The sequence below is a fragment of the Eurosta solidaginis genome, chromosome 1 (assembly GCF_040869045.1).
Source record: "Eurosta solidaginis isolate ZX-2024a chromosome 1, ASM4086904v1, whole genome shotgun sequence".
NCBI classification, from domain to species: Eukaryota; Metazoa; Arthropoda; class Insecta; order Diptera; family Tephritidae; genus Eurosta; species Eurosta solidaginis.
The window spans coordinates 195,397,886-195,420,512 of record NC_090319.1 but is presented as its reverse complement, the minus strand read 5'-3'; the positions used below and the strand labels follow the sequence as shown (position 1 = coordinate 195,420,512).

Below are 22,627 nucleotides of genomic sequence, written 5' to 3'. Positions count from 1 at the left end.
CACTCATAAATCTGAGACAGTGATGAAACAGGTTAAATCAAATTCCAAGTGTCCTCTCTGTAGTACAGCACATAAAGTGACTCAATGCCAACGATTTCAATTCAATTCAATTCACTTTATTAAGTCTATGATTACATAAATCTTACAGACTAGCAATTCTAAATTATTGTTTACAAAGAAATATATTCCAATATATGTATGAAGATTAAGTATATTATGATTCAACTTTAGTACCAAAACATGATTTTGGGAGTTGAAAATCTTTTTAAACTCCGCTAGAGCCCTTGAAATAGGGACATAATTAAAATAGTTGGCTCTGATTACTTTGACGTGAAATGGATATTGCGTACGAAGCGTTCTGCACGGAACATTGAAGGTAATTTTCCCCAGGCAGTCAATCAAACCACAAATTAAATCATAAATAAACATGAGGGATTGGCTAGACCGTCTAGACACAAGTGACTTCATGCTTGTGAGGGCGCATCCAGCACTATACGAAGGTATAGGATCAGAAAAATTAAGGAGTTGAAGAGCAAATCGAACGAATCTCTTCTGTACTCTTTCCAGTCTTAGTGAATGAACAGAACAAATTGGATTCCAAATAATAGAGGCATATTCCAGTTTTGAACGCACCAATGAATTATATAATGGTTTTCTTGTGTATGGATCTGTAAAATCTTTGCCATAGCGCCGTATGAACGCCAGATTCGAATATGCCTTGGGCAAGATGTAGCTGATGTGATTAGCAAAAGTAAAGCCCGAATCGAACATTACACCAAGATCAACAAATTCGCTTACGGTAGAAAGGCAATCACCAAAAAGGATGTACGTAGACTCAATTGTATAAAGGTTTTTCGAAAGTGTCATATGAAAGCACTTTTTTATATTCAGTCGTAGGTTGTTTTTAATGCTCCAACTAGTTATATTATTGAGATCATTTTGTAAAAGAATTACGTCAGACACACTCGCAATGGTTTTGAAAACTTTCAAATCATCTGCGTAAAGCAGATACTATGAGTTCCTGAAACAGGTATCTATATCATTAATAAAAAAGAAAGAGAATCGGTCCAAGAATACTTCCTTGTGGAACGCCAGAAGTGGCTTCAAAGGAATAAGACTTGACATTCTCAATTTCTACAAAAGAAATTCTATTAGAGAGAAACAGTGTCAAACGCGTTTGCGAAATTTGTGTAAACAACGTCTACTTGATTACCAATCTTAAATGCACTGACGCAAAATTGGGAGAATGAGGCAGGGTTCGTAACAATGGAGCGCCCACTGAAAAAACCATGTTGGTATTCATCAATGGTGCCCTTTATTGCAAAGGCAAGTTTTTCTTTAATGACTTTCTCAAAGAGTTTCGAGCAAGTAGACAGTTTTTAGAGATGAGTCTATAGTTTGTCACATCATTTTAATTGCCTGACTTAAATATTGGGGAAATGGAAGCTATTTTCCATTTGTCAATAAACTCACCATTTGATAGGGAAAGATTGAAAATATAGTTTAATGGAATACAGAGAGACGAACTGCATTTCTTTAAAATAAATGAGGACAGACCATCAATGTCACTTTTTAAAGAAGATTGTAGAGTGGTGATGCCTTTAATTACATCTAATTCAGTAATGAACAAAGATCCAAAGTCGACCGTTTGGGCAATATAGCTGCACGTGGAGCTAATGTCAGTTAAAAATTGATTTGAAGTAATCAGCGAAAAGGTTAAGAGAATCCAATAAGCAATCCGAGGCTTTTCAAGAAACGAAATACAAGTAGGAATATTTGAGCAACCTTTTTTTGAGCGTATATAAGTCCAAAAAGCTTTTCGGTTTACTTTCAACTCATCTTCATATCGAGTAATATACTGCTTAAATAAAAATTTATCTAGCGTATTGAAGTTTGTCATATAATAAGTATATTTACCTTTATGAAAGCTATCTTTGGACGCCTTATGCAATTTAAAATGTTTATTCCTAAGATTTTTTAGCCTTTTTAAATTTTTTGTATGCCATGGGAGTTTATGTATACGCGCTGGAAGTAAAGAAAGGTTATGAGAAAATATGTCGTGCGTGCTATACAGAAACGCATCATAGCACCCACCAACACTTTTTGAGCTAAAAATTGCCTCCCAATCCAACTTGGAAAATTGCGAGTTTAGGGAATCAAAGTCAGCTTCGCGAAAATTAAAACTCACATTGGAGCTATCACTTGCACCTGGAATAAAATCAAGGAATTCTAGGGAAAGAGAAAGCGGGACATGGTGTTTATAAGGCTTTGAGATCGGGAAAGTGGATTCCGATATTTGAAATATTAAATTTTCATCAACGAAAACAAGATCTAAAATATTATGTAACTGATTAAAAAACGAATTGATTTGAGTAAGGTTGATACTAAAGAGGCTATTTATGAAGTTTATTTCATGGGAACTATTAACATTAGTTGGAGTTAGGATACCATTCTCAAGAAAATCTGACCACGTTATTTTACTCAAATTAAAGTCACCTAAGATACAAAAATGACACTCATCATTGCTTTCATATAAATTGGTAATTTTATTTATATGAGCAGCGTATAAAGAATCAGGGCTGGCAGGTGGTATGTAAGAAGCACCAACAAATAATTTGCTGGAATTTCCGTATATGCACACACACAGTTGATCAATAAGAGAATCGTCATCTTCCAATTCAACAACAAAAGAGCGAAACTTTCGATTGACTGCAATTAAAACCCCTCCACCTCTTAAGCAATTTGTTTTAATTGCGTCTCTATCTTTACGAAATGTAAAAAAAAGTTTTGGATCAAAAAACTCATCATCAGCAAAATCATTAATTAGCCATGTCTCAACAATTACATAAACCTCATATTCGCATCGAGAACTGCATAAAAATACGTCTCTGGTCTTAGTACGCATTCCCAAGATGTTTTGGTAATAAATACTTAAAAGATTTTTATTATGCTTATAACTAGAGTTTAAACTATGCGAGGGACTTCTCCTTTTGGCGGTAACGAAAGGGCCGTATTATAATGCCTGAAGGCCATAAATTAGCATCAAAAAGGCAATCATAGAAAGCTGGAGAAACACCAAGTTTGAAAGTCACTCTCTCCAAGTCATCAAGAGATGTGCCACTTTTTACAAGCTTGTAACAAGATTGGCTACAAAATCGGTGATATTTTCCGTTGTAACACATGGCTTAAATGAAGACATATGCACCCATTTCTTTTTAGAAACAACTTCCAACTCGGTAGATACATTTCGACCGACAACTACACCTCTGACTTTATTTTTCAAAGATACCGAATTCACATGATCAGCCCCTTTCAAACTCACATCACTATTAGAATTATTTGCAGAAATGTAAGTAGCTTCAACCGTAACTTCAGAGTACGAAGGAGTAGGTGAAGGTGAAGCGCAATTATCATTCTCAGCAGAACCAAAAATTTTCGAAAATAAAGATGTTGCAGGCGCATACTTCGGTGGAAAGCAGCGGAGCGTAACAAAATTCTAGTAGGTCACTTTCACCACACCAAAAACTTTAACACAAAATTAGCAATTATTATTAATTTTGTTAAAAATTATTTTATTTAAATATTATTTATTTATGTTTTAATTTTCTATGAAAAAATTTTTTGTAATTTTATTTGAAAAGAAATAATGATTAAATTAGTATATATATATATATATAAGTAATTTTTAATGAAAAGTTTATATAAAGAACTCGGCAAATATATTATTCGCCTGTTTAACAAAAACATGTCTTTTTGAGTTAATTTTAAAGTCTGACCTGCCCAATGAAAATTTTTAATGGCCGCAGTAATTTAACTGTGCAAAGGTAGCATAATCATTAGTCTTTTAATTGAAGGCTTGTATGAATGGTTGGATGAAGTATAATCTGTTTCATATAAATTTATTATAGAATTTTATATTTTAGTAAAAAAGCTAAAATTTTGTTAAAAGACGAGAAGACCCTATAAATCTTTATAGTTTTACAAATTTTTATTTTTTAGATTGATTTTATTTTAATTTTTAAGATTATTTTATTGGGGCGATATTAAAATTTAAGTAACTTTTAATTAATTTTTATCATTTATTTATGATTTATTGATATATTATTAATGATTAAAAGAATAAGTTACTTTAGGGATAACAGCGTAATTTTTTTGTAGAGTTCTTATTGATAAAAAAGTTTGCGACCTCGATGTTGGATTAAGATATAATTTTAGGTGTAGTTGCTTAAATGGTAAGTCTGTTCGACTTTTAAATTCTTACATGATCTTAGTTCATTAAGTTCATAGTGCATTAAATTTAGAATTTATAAATGTAATTTTTAATTACAAATAGTACTTGTTTATTTTTGAATTATTTTTAACTTTAATCGGTTCATTAATTTTAATCATTTGTGTTTTAGTGAGAGTTGCTTTTTTGACTCTTTTGGAGCGTAAAGTATTAGGATATATTCAAATTCGAAAAGGTCCAAATAAGGTTGGTTTATTAGGAATTCCTCAAACTTTTTGTGATGCACTTAAATTATTTACTAAAGAACAAACTTATCCTTTATTATCGAATTATATTTCTTATTACTTTTCTCCAATTTTTTCTTTATTTCTTTCTTTAATTGTTTGATTTTGTATGCCTTTATTTGTAAAATTATTTTCTTTTAATTTAGGGTTGTTATTTTTTTGAGTTGTGCTATATTAGGTGTTTATAGAATTATAATTGCTGGTTGATCATCAAATTCTAATTATGCTTTATTAGGAGAGTTACGGGCGGTTGCCCAAACAATTTCTTATGAAGTTAGAATAGTTTTAATTTTATTGTCTTTTTTTTTTAATTGGAAGATATAATATTTTTCAATTTTTTTATTATCAAAAATATATTTGATTTTTAGTAATTTTTTTACCTCTTAGATTTATTTGATTTTCTATTTGTTTAGCTGAAACTAATCGAACACCCTTTGATTTTGCTGAAGGTGAATCTGAATTAGTTTCTGGATTTAATGTTGAATATAGAAGAGGTGGATTTGCGTTAATTTTTATAGCTGAATATTCTAGAATTTTATTTATGAGAATATTATTTAGAGTTATTTTTTTAGGTTGTGATTTATTTAACTTTGTGTTTTATTTAAAATTAATATTTATTTCTTTTGTATTTATTTGTGTACGTGGTACTTTGCCTCGGTTTCGTTATGATAAATTAATATATTTAGCTTGAAAGTGTTTTTTACCAATTTCTTTGAATTATTTATTATTTTTGATTGGGTTTAAGTTGTTGTTGTTAAATTTTATTTAATTAATTTTGTTAAGTAAAGTTAATAGAAAGCATTTTTCTATATTATGTTTTCAAATAATTAATTAAATTATCTCATCATTTATTAATTATAGGATTTGTAATATAATATAAAAAGTAAATAATTGTTAAAATTTGACCTACAATAATATAAGGAGTTTCTACTGGTCGTGCTCCAATTCATGTTAATAAAATTACTGTGATAATTATAACTCAGAATAAAATTTTATTTATAGGATAAAATTGAATTCCTCGGAAATTTCTTAAGTTATAAAATGGAAGAATTGTTAAAATTGCAATTGATATAATTAGTGCTATAACTCCTCCTAATTTATCAGAGATTGATCGTAAAATTGCATAAGCAAATAAAAAATATCATTCTGGTTGAATATGAATAGGAGTTACTAATGGATTTGCTGGAATAAAATTATCTGGATCTCCTAGTAAATATGGGTGGATTAATGTTAATAATATTAATATTGAAATTATAATAATGAATCCAATAATATCTTTGTAAGAAAAATAAGGATGAAATGGAATTTTATCAATATTTGAATTTAATCCAATAGGATTATTTGATCCTGTTTGGTGTAAGAATAATAAATGAATTATTGTTATAGCTAGTACAATAAAAGGTAAAATAAAATGGAAAGTAAAGAATCAAGTTAATGTAGCATTATCAACTGCAAATCCTCCTCATACTCATTGGACTAAATTATTTCCTAAATAAGGAATTGCTGATAGTAAATTTGTAATAACTGTTGCACCTCAAAAAGATATTTGACCTCATGGTAATACATATCCTATAAAAGCTGTTGCTATTACTAAAAATAAAATTAAAATTCCAATTAATCATGTAGGTGTAAACAAATAAGATATATAGTAAATTCCTCGTCCAATATGTAAATAAATACAAATAAAAATAAAAGATGCACCATTAGCATGTAATGTTCGTAGCAATCAACCGTATTTTACATCTCGACAAAGATGATTTACTCTGTCAAAAGCTAAATTAATATTTGCGGTGTAATGTATGGCTAGGAATAACCCTGTTATAATTTGAATAATTAAACATAACCCTAATAATGAACCAAAATTTCATCAAGTTGAGATATTAATAGGTGTTGGTAAATCAATTAAAGCATTATTAGAAATTTTAATTAAAGGATGTTGATTTCGAAAAGGTTTGTTCATTAGTTTATAATTCGTAGTGGTCCATAAAATATATTAGTAATTTTTACTACGGCAATTAATGTAATTAATAAATAGTTTATTAATATAATAGTTATTATATTTATTGGGTAATTATATAATTTATTAAGTACAATAGAATTTTCTTGTATGTATGATTTCATATCATATATTGTTTTTATTTCATTATTTTCTATGTAATTTAATATAAAGGGTTTATCTAAGAAAATTGAAATTATTATTATAATAATGAATATTATAATACATGAAATTGTTATTTTAATTGATAATGAAAATATTTCATTTGATGCTAATGAAGTGATATAAATAAATAATACTAATATTCCTCCTAAAAAAATTAGGAATAAAATATAAGAAAATCAGAATGTTTTATATAGTATTCCTGTTAATATACAAATTTGTAATGTTTGTATAAGTAATATTAGTCCTATAGCTAATGGATGATTTATTTGAATAAAAATTAATCTAGAAATTAATATAGTAATAAAAAAAAATAATTGAATTATACAAGGAATAGTTTATGAAAATATTAATTTTGGAGATTAATGATAAAGAAGTTTCTTTTTCTTGAAGTTTTAAAAAAGATTTTTATTTTTGATTTACAAGACCAATGTTTTTATTAAACTATTAAAACTAATGCTAATAATTTTATATTGAATGTTGCCTTTTATTTTATTTTTAATTGGAGTTTTTGGGTTTGTTTCTAATCGTAAACATTTGTTATCAATATTATTGAGATTAGAATATATTGTTTTGAGTTTATTTTTTATATTATTTATATATTTAAATTTAATAGATTTTAGATTATTTTTTAGAATTTTGTTTTTAATTTTTAGAGTTTGTGAAGGGGTATTAGGTCTTTCAATTTTAGTTTCATTAATTCGAATTATTAATTTAATTTATTATATGTTGAATTTATTATAATGTTGAAATTTATTTTTATATTAATTTTTATATTTCCTATTTGTTTCATAAAAAATTTTTTTTGAATGGTTCAATTTTTATTATTTTTGATAATGTTTATAATAATTTTATTTAATTTTAGTTTTAATTTTTTTATAAATATTTCTTATTTTTTAGGAATAGATGTTCTTTCAAATGGATTAATTTTATTAAGAGTTTGAATTTGTATTCTTATATTAAATGCTAGTTATACAATTAATAAATTGGATAATTATAAAAATTTATTTTTATTAAATATTTTAATTTTATTAATATTTTTAATTTTAACTTTTAGTTCAATAAATTTATTTATATTTTATTTATTTTTGAGAGTAGATTAATCCCTACATTATTTTTAATTTTAGGTTGAGGTTATCAACCTGAACATTTACAAGCTGGAATTTATTTATTATTTTATACTTTATTTGTTTCTTTGCCTATATTGATTAGTATTTTTTATTTATATAATATTTTTATAAATTTAAATTTTTATTTTTTGTATAAGTATTTATTTAATTATGATTTATTGTATTTATAATTAATTATATCTTTTTTAGTAAAAATACCTATATTTTTAGTGCATTTATGATTACCTAAAGCTCAGGCTCCTGTTTCAGGTTCAATAATTTTAGCAGGAATTATATTAAAATTAGGGGGCTATGGTTTATTGCAAATTTTTTCATTTTTACAGTTTAGTGGGTTTAAATACAATTATATTTTTATTAGAATTAGATTAGTTGGAAGATTTTTAATTAGTTTAGTTTGTTTACGTCAAACTGAATTGAAATCTTTAATTGCTTATTCTTCTGTTTCTCATATAAGAATTGTTTTAAGAGGTATTTTAACATTAAATTATTGAGGATTATCTGGTGCTTATGTATTAATAATTGCTCATGGGCTTTGTTCATCTGGTTTATTTTGTTTAGCAAATATTACTTATGAACGATTAGGGAGTCGTAGATTATTAATTAATAAAGGTTTATTAAATTTTATGCCTTCAATGACTTTATGATGATTTTTATTGTGTATTTGTAATATATCTGCTCCTCCATCATTAAATTTATTAGGAGAGATTTCTTTATTAAATATAATTATTAGCTGATCTTGGTTAAGTATAATTATATTATCATTAATATCTTTTTTTGGGGCTTGTTATACTTTATATTTATATGCTTATACTCAGCATGGAAAACATTTTTGTGGATTATACTCTTTTAGAATGGGTAAAATTCGAGAGTATGTTCTTTTATTTTTACATTGATTTTCATTAAATATATTAATTTTAAAGAGAGATATTTGTATAATTTGATTTTAAAATTTAAATAGTTTAATCAAAATATTGATTTGTGATGTCAATGATATGATTTAATCATTTTAAATTGTGAAAAAATTATCTATTTGTATTATTGGATTTTTAATATTAATTAATTTTAGATTTTTATTTTTTTTATAAGTTTAAATTTTTTATTAAAAAATTTAATTTATTTTTTGGAGTGAGAAATTATTAGATTAAATTCTTCTAGAATTATTATAACTTTTTTATTTGATTGAATCAGATTATTATTTATATCTTTTGTATTAATGATTTCTTCTTTTGTTATTTATTATAGAAAAGAATATATAATAAGTGAATTAAATATTAATCGTTTTATTATATTAGTTTTTTTGTTTGTCATATCAATGGTATTATTAATTATTTCTCCTAATTTGATTAGAATTTTATTAGGTTGGGATGGGTTGGGATTAGTTTCTTATTGTTTAGTAATTTATTTTCAAAATTTGAAATCTTATAATGCTGGAATATTAACGGTATTATCAAATCGTGTTGGTGATGTTGCTTTTTTATTAGTTATTTCTTGAATGTTAAATTATGGTAGTTGAAGATTTATCTTTTATTTAGAATTTATAAAAAAGGATTTTGAGATGAATGTTGTAATATTATTAATTATATTAGCAGCTATAACTAAAAGAGCTCAGATTCCTTTTTCTTCTTGATTGCCTGCAGCAATAGCTGCACCTACTCCAGTTTCTGCTTTAGTTCATTCTTCAACTCTTGTAAATGCTGGAGTATATTTATTAATTCGGTTTAATATTTTATTATTAGATTCTTTGTTAAGATGTATTTTATTATTATTTATAGCTGGATTAGGTGCTAATTTTGAATTTGATTTAAAAAAAATTATTGCATTGTCTACTTTAAGTCAGTTGGGTTTAATAATATGTATTTTATCAATAGGGTTTATAAAATTGGCTTTTTTTCATTTATTAACTCATGCTTTATTTAAAGCATTATTATTTATATGTGCAGGGGCTATTATTCATAATATGATATACCTTTTACTTCAACTTGTTTTAATGTTGCAAATTTAGCTTTATGTGGAATACCTTTTTTAGCTGGGTTTTATTCTAAGGATATAATTTTAGAAATAGTTTCTATAAATTATATTAATTTTTTTAGATATTTTATTCAATAATTGGTGAGTTAAATTGTGGATCTTTAAATATATTAAATGATGTGGGATGAATTATGCTTCGAGGTATAATAGGATTAGTAATTATAAGAATTTTAGGCGGTAGAATATTGAGATGATTATTATTTATTACTCCTTGTATAATTTGTTTTCCTTTTTATATTAAATATATAACATTATTTATTTGTATTTTAGGGGGAGAATTGGGATATATAATTTCTAATGTATCTTTATTTTATTTTAATAAATCTTTAAATAATTATTTAATTATTAGTTATTTTGGGTCAATATGATTTATACCTTATATTTCTATTTATGGATTAATTAATTATCCTTTAGTATTAGGAAATATAGTTTATAAATCTTTTGATCAAGTGTAGCGGCAGCCTGTGGGTTAATGCAACATTGCACAAGTCCGAACACCGCCGTATCTGTGTGTTAACAGCAACGGAGTTACCCTTATGTGTGTTAGTAACGTGATTTGGATGTATGAATATGTATCTGTTAGTGTGGGTGAAATTGGTATCGTCAAAGTTTATGTCTGTCGTTTCCCGCCAAAATAGGGTGTATGTATTGGTGTCTTTCGTTCTTGAGTGAAAGTGGTGAGAAAGAAATGCTTTCGATCTGTGGGGTACGATCGCCAAACGATGACAGGGCATGTCTCAAATGTAAAGTACATGCAAGTGAGTGCGGAAGCTACTAAATCCGTTTTAAGTGGAAAAAAAAGTCCTTTGTGAAAAAAAAAAATAAGTTTCGGTTTACGGTTGTTACTAACCGCGTTATTGGCCCGTTAAGCACCGGCACATAGGAAAAAACAACTCGGTGTCCTGGATCCTATTCAGGTGAGTCAGTGAAATCCCCAGCCCCAGTCCCTGGTGCATGTGGACTATTCCTGAACATAAATAAAATTGTTAAAAATGTAAATTAAATTAAATAAAATTAAATACCTAAAATTCATAAAATTGAATAAATAAATATAAGTAAATACAAAGATAATGTGAAGTGATAAAATTAAATAAAATAATGAAAGTTAAAAATAAAATTAAATTTGAATAAATTAACTAAAATTATAAAATAAAATAAAATAAAATAAAATAACTTAAAGAAAACTTGTGTTTATTTTTTAATTGACCTCGAGCCGGCAAAAATATATATAAAATAACTTACATAAATACATAAAGTCCAACATTTGAGTAAAATCTAATACCTAGATAACATTAAATATACAGATAAAATTAAGTAAAATAAACTAAAATCAACTAAATAGATAAAATGACAAATAGGTATATTGGAAAAAAAAAACAAAAAAAAAGCAAATAAATAAATAAAATTACACAATTTAATAAAATTCAATAACTATAACAAATAAACGATACAGTGGGCAAAACAAAGATATAAGCTAAATAAAGTTCACATGCATCTAAATGTTCCCTTATTTGCTATGACCCAGCCCCTGAAACTGTTTCTTTTCCCCTCGAATAGATCGCGGCGCTAAAGGTAAAGCCTGCCACATCTACCACCACCATCGAGTACTTCATACAGGAACTTGCCACACACACACATACACTAAAGTCAACAGAAAAAAAAAGCGGGGTAGTAAGTTGGAGAAGACAAGAGGAAGCATACAGACGGTGCCAGGCCGAACATCAAAGGGGTAAAAGGGCGTCTTGGCGCTCCTATCCTGGCACCGCCATCATTGTTGTGGATTATACATTATTGCAGCAGAGGAAAACATCGAAGAGGGGAGGAGGAGCAAGTCTCGAGCCACTGCCGAGCAGAGACCAAAAATTACTTGTCCATTTTCTTGTGGACATTTTTGTTTGAATTACGTTGTTTGCATTAGGGTTTTTTTTATTAGTCTGTTCTCTTGAACACCATTAGTTAGCCGTAAGGTAATTTAGGTTAATAATTTTCGTTTGGTTTCATTGTTAATTTTTAAATTTTTATCGTTTTCCTATATAGACACATATATGTATGTCACCAAGCCCCCAATTCGGCTATTTTTCCTTTTTGTAGGTGATGGCGTATTTTATTTTTTTGTTTGTTTATTTTAACCAAAACCACTAGATTCTCTTTTAATTTCCTACCTTTGCTTTGCCTATCTTCCCAGTAAATTTGCTTCTTCTATCACACAATCCCTTTTCGCATATTCGCTTTTGACCATTTTTTGTTTTTGTTCTCATTTCTTTCTTGGCTTTTTTTCTTTTGTACTTAAATTCCGCCAGGTCAATAGAGTTTTTTTATCTTCACAAAGTTCACGTTAGCCACCTCTTTTGTACTATATCAATCTTGATTTTTATCCATAGCTTTTTTTTTTTATTTAATTACCTTTTTATTTAGTTATTAATATTTTTTTTTCGCATAAGAAAAGGGAGGAGATATTTTACTTCGATTCGGACCGCGACCGCATGTCCGAATAAAGTCAAATCAGAAAATATCTCCTCTCCCACTAACGTTGGTAGATTGGAAAAACTTCCAACATAGAATCCGCTCATAGGTATATGTCAGTTTATGTATGCACTTTTAACTTTTCAGCCAACCCCCCTCTCTTCGACGCGGGCGCCTTCGTTGATGGGTAGATCGGTGAGTGCTAGTTATTAAGTTATGTTAAAGTTTGCTTACACTATGTATATACATAAACATATATATATACCACACAATTGAGCGTATGCATAACAGTGGCGGTACGATAATTCCGACCTTTGTTTTTGGTGCTTTGAGAATTTTTTTGTCCCTCGCGGACCGTGACTCTAAAAGCCCCCTTTTTTCTCATTAATCATTTACCCTTGTATTTTCATTATCTTACCCCCATTATTTTTATCGTTTTGGCTTTTTTTCATATTTTCATCTTGAAGTTTTTTCGTCTCATTTATAGAAGTATAAAGCGGCATATAAGTACATACATATACTAATCTATATACGTATATACATATATATATATATATATATATATATATATATATATATAAAATTAGCCGAGCCTAATTATTTCCCTTTTACACGGATTATTTGAATTAATTGGATTAAATTTGTTAAAATTGAATTAAGTATTAGAAATAAATTTTATTGATAAAATAGTTATTTTTTTTGGTGGATTGTAAATACCTTTTTTTAATATATTTGTCGAGTGGATTTCCATCTTGTCCTTTTTTTACTTTATTGCCAATTAATTTCGTTTTGTTAAATAAACCTTATTGAACTACACGTTGAATTTACCAGTCCTTTTTTTATTTAGACCTTATTTTATGGGTTGAAGTCATTTCAAAAATGTCAGGCTAATTAGACATCAATTTGGTGTGGGTGTTGCACGGGTGCATTAGAGGAGACGTAGATGTGAGGATACCGTGACGGACTAGACAGATTAGGGACATGGGACATTGACGGACGGACAAATGTCAGGCCAAGGGGACGTTGCTAAATTTAGGAGTCACAGCGACGTCCAAGGCTGCGTCAAGGTTTTACGCAGAGTGGGAGGGATGACTCCACCTGACACGGACAGACCTTTTCTTCCAGCTTTCCTTTCCTTTTCATAGATTTCAGGCATGAACCTCTCTCTTGTTTGTATAACCGTGGGTAAGGCGAGTGAGCAAAAACTCACCCCGCCCGACGAGCTAACAGGGGCTTGCCAGCATGCCAAATGCCACCTCCGCCTTGCCCCAACGATCGGTTATACTTCAGTTCCATCTTTATTTTGTTTTATTTTTGCATTCCTAAAAATTTTTTTTATTTTTCGAAGAAAATTTTGTCTTTTTTTTTATAACTTTTCCTTTCTTTCCTATACCCTTTTTCCCATAACTCTTTTCTTAACGATATCTGATGTTTACATTTATAACTTTTACCTTTCTCTCAATTTCAGTTTTACTTCTCTGACAGGACTGAGACCGTTGTAGGGGCATCATCGCTTGGATCTGTCCGACGCGATATGTGCCACTACAACAAACACAAGGGGGGATACTCGTCTTGCCGTAGAAGTTCCTTTTGTAAGATGCAACGCTTACATAAGTGGTATTCGGCGGTAAGACTAGTATATAGACAAATAGATGTTGTAGCGTGTAGGCGACTGTTTGAGCTACCGTGTACTTAGTCCAGCACTGCGTGCACGTGAGGTTTGGAATCAGCCTACACGAAGGCGATTGGAAACAGTGTGGCAACCAAGCTTGAGGCCTGGGCTTGTAGGCTTGTAGTGCTACACTTAATACACGGACGTATTTGGGTGACTTACTTGACTAGGACCTAGACTAGTGACAAACGGCCCACTCACTCACATTCACTAGGACCTCGCCGAGGTGCAACACCAACACACACCAGTAACATTTATAATTATTTATATAAACAAAAATTGAAGCAACAACAAAAAAATACCTGAAAAACAAAAGCGTATACAAATATATTATAATTAACTCTACGTATCTACCACCACGTGTGTTTTAATAACACACGGATATTCCTGTTTTTTTTGTTTTTTTTGGTTGAAAAGGCAGATTCTTTTTATTCCTTTTTGCTAAATTTAACTTTTATTGGCTATATTTGATCTTTATAATTTTCTTTGTTTAATAACATATATAGATACATATTTTTTTTTTGTCGCCTTGTATTGGATTTTAGCGTAGGCTTTGAATTAAGTCGAATTTGGGTTTGTATTTAAACATTTTTTTTGTGTTTTTTTTTTTTCTTTAACTCACTTTTTCATTAAGTATCATTCTTTTTGGAATTTCGGTTACTTATATATTTTTTTATTTTTTTACTAGTCTTTAGACATAATAGTTCATAAGTTTTCAACATTTAAAATTTCTGAATTTTTGATTGACCCGTTCGTGAGCTAGGTTTAAAGTTCATATATGAAGTTTTTTTTCTTCTTACTCATTATATTATTACTTTATTGAATTTTCGTTTAAATTGCTTTACTATTTAGGAACATTTGGATTGGTTGAATTTTTTGATTCCAAATAGGTTTCCTACTATATTTTTTTTATTAATTTTCAATCCCTTTCCTATTATTACCTACGTTTGAAGATTGTTCTCTGTTGAATTTCTAAAATTTTCCTATATTTTTTTTTTTTTTTTTCTCTCTTCAACTACTACAACTACTATCTCCGGTACCGTGACCTATAATAGTTTCTTTCCCCTCTTGTACTTTTTTTATAGTATATTTTTTCATTTTGGTTATAAATCATTCCAGTTTTGAATTCGTTTTGAAATTTTTGTATAATTTTGTCTTTCTTTCCTGCCCTTGGCCGAGCCTTCGATTTTTTTTTGGTTTATTTGTTTTGGGGTTTCTAGCTGGAGACCTTGGTTCCTTTACTTGTGGCCCTTAACCCTTATACTCACTGTCAGTGCCTGCATCGTTTGGCGAGTCGGACCTCGTAATAGTGGAGAAAGTTCCGTGTATGGAAGAGGGGGACGCGCAGGAAGACGCTGTTGGTGGACTGGGGTTGAACACGGATCGAATAGTGACTCGAAGTATGACCAGGGCGTTGCGGAACGAGGTCATCGGATCCATTTTTACCCAAATCGATACGGGCATACCTCATTCCGAGTGCTTACCAACGGACCTAATTAACAGGTGCGCTTCGCAGGTTTTTAGGTCATCGGGGGAACAGATAGTCCAATCAGTCCGTCCGTCTAGTTTTAGAGTAACCGAAACGTTTTCTTTTTCTGGGGGGGAAAGTAGTTTTTCGAGGAAAATCGACGAACTTTTTAATATGTCCGACACGGAGCAGGAGGGAGCAGCTGGTGAAGTGGTTGGCGGATCAGGACCCGGGGCTATCCCTAGACGCAAGGAGCCATCAAAGGACCAGGGTGCTGATGTGGCGGAACAGCGGCAAGGCAGACCAACTTCAACGGCCATGAACATAAACCAGCTGAGCCATATGATGGCAATGATGGCGCAACAAAATGAGGTGATGGTGCAGTATATGGACGAGGTCCGCAATATCCGCGACAACATTGCAAACCTCAGTAACCGAGTCGCTGTGATGGAAACCTCGGCGCAAGGTATAGGTAGCCGTCCTGGTCAGTCATCGACTCCAGAGAGGAATGGTAGGGATGAAGCAGCCAACCAGCGTGTCGATTCAAATGCTACGTTGGGGGGTTCAGGTTCCTCGAGGAACACCCAGGACCCACCGAAATGGAAGAAGTTGGACCTGGACAAGTGGCACGTGAAGTTTGACGGTACGAGTAAAGGAATAACGGTGGAGAGCTTTCTGTTTAGAATTGAGAAGTTGCGACAGCAACATAATATTTCACACTTTCAGCTCTTCACCGACTTCCACTGTCTCGTAACGGGCTCTGCCTTGAAGTGGTACTGGCAGGTCTTAGAGGACCACTCGGACGAACCCGAGTTTGGGTACTCCGAGCTAAGGGCGGAGCTGCTAGCCCACTTCAAGACAGCGGAGTCCGATTATGAGATAATCCGCGAGATAATGGAACGCAAACAACAGCCACTGGAAGGGTTCGACGACTTCTACGGTGAGGTCCATAATTTGACATTCCGGCTCCGGAAAAGTATCCCAGAGAAGGAGCTGGATAGGTAATTAGGGGGAACCTGAAGCCCTAATTGGCAAATTTAACGTTTGCGTCGAAAATCGACACGCTGGCTGGGTTAAAGGCTGAGTGTAGGCGAGCGGAACGGCTCATAAAAGAAAATAAAAGTAGGGCCAAGGCCGTTATTGAGTTAGTGTATCCCGAAGCGGCACCGGCGGATGAGGAAGTAAAGCAGGCTCCCGTAGACGCGATCACGAACAATAATTTCCAGCGTAGAACGCCATTCCAGCAACAAACGACTACAACAATCCAAGGAAATTCGGCACAGCAACGTTCAGCCCTAATCCCACCACCAATGCTTTTTGTGCCTCCCCTTACCATTTAATGTTGTGTTATGCGTGTGGTATGCCTGTCGACTTTTTTGTAAAGAATCCGTCCGAGCTAAAGAAAGAAAACCATTGTAAGTCCCCGTTCCATAATATGATCTGTTTTGCGTGTGGTAAGGATACGTCTTTTTGTGTGTTTAAGAAGGGAAACTCCCAACTGGCGGAGATTGCCGGGAGCTCTCGCCAGGAGACAGACTACCCGGAGATCAACCCAGCGTAAAAATCTAAAGAGGGAAAGCGGGGTGAAGGATAGTGAAAATACAGCGGAAGGGAAGAAAGCCGAGCCAAAAAGTCTACACCAGAGGAAAATAGATTATGAGGAAGCTAGGCATCGTATTTTTTTTGAAGAAATTTCTATAAAGAAGAGGAGTTACGATAAAATTAAGAAGATGCGCGAAAAGCGGAAAATGATGAAAAGAATACACCATCAGATTGTGTCAACTATCGTAACCCTCAAGGGAGATAATCGCTTCTTTGCGAAAACTAAGATTGGAGGCAAGGATGTCCTAGCTTTGTTAGACTCGGGGGCTGGCGCGAATTGTTTAGGAAAAAATTTTGAAAATTTGATAGAAGGCAGAGAGGATAGCATCATTAAGTTAGTTAATCAAAATATTCGTACAGCAAACGGCGGTGAAACCCCGGTAGTAGGTGCTATCACTCTGTCTGTCTTATGGGAAGGAGAAGTTAAGAATTTGGAATTCCTAATCGTGGCAGGCCTCCAACAGGAAGTTTATTTAGGGGTGGACTTTTGGCAGGCTTTCGACCTGGATGTTGTTAGTCGAGGAAAGATGGTGCGTTCAACCCGCACTGCCGTTGCGGAGTTAGTACCCGCTGAGGGCGATTTGTCGTTTGATGCCGTGCAACATGTCCTCACGAAAGAGCAAAGTATTGCCTTAGAGGGGGTCAGGGCGCAGTTTCCATCCTTTGCTGTATTGGGGTTGGGAAAAACCAGCGTGGAGTAACACGTGATCGAGGTTTCGGATGAGAATCTCCCCGTGAAACAGAGGCACTATCCGATATCACCAGCCATACAAAAACTTGTTTTTGCTGAGCTAGACCGCATGCTGGGTCTGGGGGTGATTGAGGAGAGTAATAGCAGTTGGAGCTCCCCCGTATCGCTGGTGATAAAGGGTGAAAAGAAGCGTCTCTGTCTCGATGCGAGGAAGGTGAATGAGCGAACTATAAAGGACGCTTATCCCCTTCCGAACGTTGATGGGATTCTCAGCCGCCTCCAAAATACCAGGTTCATTTCGGCCATCGACCTAAAGGATGCCTTTTGGCAAATACCATTGGAGAAGAAGTCCCGAGAGAAGACTGCATTTACAGTACCAGGGCGTCCACTATACCAATACACAGTCATGCCGTTTGGACTGTGTAACGCAGCGCAAAGAATGTGTAGACTTATGGACAAGGTTATACACGCTTCTTTACGTGATTCCGTGTTTGTGTATTTAGATGATTTGTTGGTATGTTCCGTAGATTTTTCGTCTCATTTATGTTTGTTGGAAAAGGTCGCTAGATGTTTACGTGGGGCTAACCTTACCATTAACGTGGAAAAGAGTAAATTTTGTTTTAAAGAAGTTAGGTACTTAGGTTATGTAGTGGGCGATGGATGCATCCGTACCGATGCGAACAAGGTTGCTGCTGTGAGGGATTTCCCCGAACCGAAAACACCAAAGCAGCTCCGACGGTTTCTAGGGATGTCAGGCTGGTACCGCCGTTTTATTCAAGACTACGCGACCATTGCAGCGCCGCTGCACGACTGTCTCACTAAAGATAAAATCAAGAAATTTACGATGACAGACGAAGCGAGGAAGTCGTTCGAGCGGCTAAAGCAGAGCCTTATTTCTGCTCCCGTACTGGTACACCCTGATTTTGATAGACGTTTTTACATCCAGTGCGATGCCTCTACAGACGGAGTGGGCGGGGTACTCTTTCAGTTAGACGACGAGAACAACGAACGACCCATAGCTTACATTTCCGCTAAACTAAACAAAGCGCAGCGTAATTATAGTTTCACCGAGCTTGAGTGCTACGCTGCGGTGATAAGTATGAAAAGATTTAGGCCATACGTCGAAGGCTTACCCTTCACTATCATAACCGACCACGCGAGTCTTAAATGGTTGATGAACCAAAAGGACCTGTCAGGAAGACTCGCGCGGTGGAGTTTAAAACTTCAGGCGTATGACTTTCAAATCGAGTACAGAAAAGGAGCACTCAATGTTGTACCCGATACGCTATCGCGAGCGCACATGGAGGAAATGCAGCTATCAGACAGACTAATGGACGTTGACTTGGACTCGGACCACTTTAGAACTGAAGAGTATGACGAACTTAGAAAAACCGTGACAGAAAACCAGGACAAACTTCCAGAACTATGCGTGTCGGACGGTTACGTATATACACGGACTCAGTTTTACCGGGGAGACGATCTTCAGCAGGACCAAGCCTGGAAACTCTGGGTGCCGTCGGAATTGCGGGCAGGATTGGTGGAAGCCTCCCACAGCTCACCTTCTGCTGGGCACGGAGGCATCCATAAAACGTTAGCCCGAATACGTGAAAAATACTACTGGCCTGGTATGGTAACAGAGATTCAAAATTATGTTAGGGAATGCGAAGTCTGTAAGGGAAATAAAACCCAAAACTCTTTCCACAAACCACTCATGGGGAAGCAACACGTAACCGAAAGACCTTTCCAACGTTTGTATATTGACTTTATGGGTCCATACCCACGCACAAGTGACGGTAATGTCTATGTGTTTGTTTGTCTGGACCATTTTTCCAAGTTTGTCTTTTTAAAACCAATGCGTAAAGCCACGTCAGTAGATGTTTGTAAATTTTTAGAAAAAGAAGTATTTCACATATTTGGGGTCCCGGAATACGTTCATTCCGATAATGGGAAACAATTTGTCTCCGACATGTTTGCTAAATTTTTAGATAAGTATGGAGTTAAACATATAAGAACCGCTTTTTATTCCCCCCAAGGGAATGCAGCGGAGAGGGTTAACCGCTCTGTGCTCCAAATAGTGCGGTCCTTCATTAAGGATAATCAAAAGAACTGGGATAGGTGTATCAGCGATGCGGCTTTTGCCCTTCGCAGCGCGGTACACACGTCGATTAACTGCTCCCCATACTATGCCACGTTTGGCATGCCCATGATGCAACATGGGGCATCATACGAAATATGCCGCAAATTGGGTACAGTTAAAGACGTGGATTTAGAGATAAATGCTAAGGCAGATAGACAACAAAGTATTAGGGACTCTATACTGAAGGAACTCAAACTAGCACATGATCGAAGTAAAAAGTTGTATAATACCCCTAGCAAAGATGTGAAATTCCAAACCGGACAAGTGGTATACCGCCGAAATTTCAAGCAGAGTTCGAAGATTGAAAACTACAACGCTAAACTTGCCCCAAAGCAAGTTAAGTGTGTAGTCCTGAAAGCTATTGGAAATTCAATGTACGAACTCGGCGATACCAGTGGCAACAGAATCGGCGTATACCACGCTAAAGACATTTTTGTTGCTTAAATCTGTGTTACATGTAGTTTGTTATATGTGGCAGGTGGCTTGTGTAGAAGTGTTACATGTTTCATGTTGTAATCAATAAAGTCTTGACGGTGCGTAAACATGTTGACAATTATTTATACCCTTTAGTTTCACCCCTGTAATTATATTTGTATTTATATATTTTTGTATTATATTATTAGTTATTAATCACTTAATTATTTCCTTTTGTAATTATATATTGATTTATTTGCCCACCTATTGACTAATTTAGTTACGAATTTATTTATTGACACCCTTTTTATTAACTTGCAAAACTGTGATATAGATATAGATTCTCACCTGTGATTTAGACTTAGATACTTACCTGTGATATAGCTTTAAGTTTAACCCGCATGCTATTCTAGCCGTTTAGATAGTAGACTGTGATATAGATTTTAGTAGACATCAGACAAAATAATTCTGAGTACTGCCCATAAAATAAATGAGCGTAAGCTTAACGAAATATCGAATAGGTAAGGAGATAGCCCGGCTTTGGGTCGCGGGTCGAAGCCACACGTTGGGCACACAAAGCTAGGATAGTACAGACTGCGCTTTGAATCTTTTTGCGGACACGCTCCATGTTGCATGCAACATCGGCGGCGTCCGAGCCTGTAGCGGCAGCCTGTGGGTTAATGCAACATTGCAAAAGTCCGAACACCGCCGTATCTGTGTGTTAACAGCAACGGAGTTACCCTTATGTGTGTTAGTAACGTGATTTGGATGTATGAATATGTATCTGTTAGTGTGGGTGAAATTGGTATCGTCAAAGTTTATGTCTGTCGTTTCCCGCCAAAATAGGGTGTATGTATTGGTGTCTTTCGTTCTTGAGTGAAAGTGGTGAGAAAGAAATGCTTTCGATCTGTGGGGTACGATCGCCAAACGATGACAGGGCATGTCTCAAATGTAAAGTACATGCAAGTGAGTGCGGAAGCTACTAAATCCGTTTTAAGTGGAAAAAAAAGTCCTTTGTGAAAAAAAAAAAATAAGTTTCGGTTTACGGTTGTTACTAACCGCGTTATTGGCCCGTTAAGCACCGGCACATAGGAAAAAACAACTCGGTGTCCTGGATCCTATTCAGGTGAGTCAGTGAAATCCCCAGCCCCAGTCCCTGGTGCATGTGGACTATTCCTGAACATAAATAAAATTGTTAAAAATGTAAATTAAATTAAATAAAATTAAATACCTAAAATTCATAAAATTGAATAAATAAATATAAGTAAATACAAAGATAATGTGAAGTGATAAAATTAAATAAAATAATGAAAGTTAAAAATAAAATTAAATTTGAATAAATTAACTAAAATTATAAAATAAAATAAAATAAAATAAAATAACTTAAAGAAAACTTGTGTTTATTTTTTAATTGACCTCGAGCCGGCAAAAATATATATAAAATAACTTACATAAATACATAAAGTCCAACATTTGAGTAAAATCTAATACCTAGATAACATTAAATATACAGATAAAATTAAGTAAAATAAACTAAAATCAACTAAATAGATAAAATGACAAATAGGTATATTGGAAAAAAAAAACAAAAAAAAAGCAAATAAATAAATAAAATTACACAATTTAATAAAATTCAATAACTATAACAAATAAACGATACAGTGGGCAAAACAAAGATATAAGCTAAATAAAGTTCACATGCATCTAAATGTTCCCTTATTTGCTATGACCCAGCCCCTGAAACTGTTTCTTTTCCCCTCGAATAGATCGCGGCGCTAAAGGTAAAGCCTGCCACATCTACCACCACCATCGAGTACTTCATACAGGAACTTGCCACACACACACATACACTAAAGTCAACAGAAAAAAAAAGCGGGGTAGTAAGTTGGAGAAGACAAGAGGAAGCATACAGACGGTGCCAGGCCGAACATCAAAGGGGTAAAAGGGCGTCTTGGCGCTCCTATCCTGGCACCGCCATCATTGTTGTGGATTATACATTATTGCAGCAGAGGAAAACATCGAAGAGGGGAGGAGGAGCAAGTCTCGAGCCACTGCCGAGCAGAGACCAAAAATTACTTGTCCATTTTCTTGTGGACATTTTTGTTTGAATTACGTTGTTTGCATTAGGGTTTTTTTTATTAGTCTGTTCTCTTGAACACCATTAGTTAGCCGTAAGGTAATTTAGGTTAATAATTTTCGTTTGGTTTCATTGTTAATTTTTAAATTTTTATCCTTTTCCTTGCACCCTAATATTAATAACTAACTTTCAATTTCGTGAAATTCTTATTAAATTTTAAAGACACATGTGAATATATGTGTATATAGACACATATATGTATGTCACCAAGCCCC

At 33.1% G+C, this 22,627-nt stretch overlaps 1 protein-coding gene and 2 pseudogenes across 7 annotated transcripts in view; 2 read left to right on the top strand and 1 right to left on the bottom strand.

Moving 5' to 3' along the window:
* The window catches only part of Nepl16 (Neprilysin-like 16), a 2,088,045-nt gene that overhangs the window by 497,659 nt on the left and 1,567,759 nt on the right, over positions 1-22,627 (bottom strand). The window lies entirely within an intron of this gene.
* Positions 7,414-8,741, top strand: LOC137236965 (NADH-ubiquinone oxidoreductase chain 4-like; annotated as a pseudogene).
* LOC137238760 (NADH-ubiquinone oxidoreductase chain 5-like) lies at positions 8,879-10,283 on the top strand (annotated as a pseudogene).